General features: G+C 58.6%; 1 protein-coding gene across 1 annotated transcript in view; it reads right to left on the reverse strand.

Annotated features, from left to right (window-relative positions):
* The window catches only part of LOC103807475 (acetyl-coenzyme A synthetase 2-like, mitochondrial), a 12,253-nt gene that overhangs the window by 10,701 nt on the left and 1,093 nt on the right, over window positions 1-459 (reverse strand). The window lies entirely within an intron of this gene.

Below are 459 nucleotides of genomic sequence, written 5' to 3' on the forward strand. Positions count from 1 at the left end.
CCTGCCGCTCCACAAGGAGATGAGTGCCTGGAGCTCTCACAGCTGTTCAGGACACCTGGCCTGGGCAAGACCCAGGCCAGTGTGGAAGCTGGGGCTACGTCGTCCTGGGCTGGATGGACACAAAGCAGCCGTCCCTCACAGGGCACCCAGGCACCCCTTCTCCCCTGCCTTGTTCCTCTCCTCCTCTCTTCCAGAGCACTGTGGGAAAAAAGAAATCCAATCACTTTAAGGGAGGGGAAAGGGGTGGGCTGTAGAAATATTTGACTGAAAATAACCTTCATGCTAATCTCAGCCCTGACAGCCGCTCTTGAACAGCAGCCAGGTTCAGTGTGTGCCTGGGCTCCCCTCGGGGACCAAGGTGCCAGGCTAGGCTCTAGCAGCTAGTGCTCCCACTCTCGCTGGGCTGCACTGCATCCCCAGACCCCTCTGCTTTGCCCCCTCACACCTCACTCTACTCAC

Source organism: Acanthisitta chloris, unplaced genomic scaffold (assembly GCF_000695815.1).
Source record: "Acanthisitta chloris isolate BGI_N310 unplaced genomic scaffold, ASM69581v1 scaffold13208, whole genome shotgun sequence".
Lineage (NCBI taxonomy): Eukaryota > Metazoa > Chordata > Aves > Passeriformes > Acanthisittidae > Acanthisitta > Acanthisitta chloris.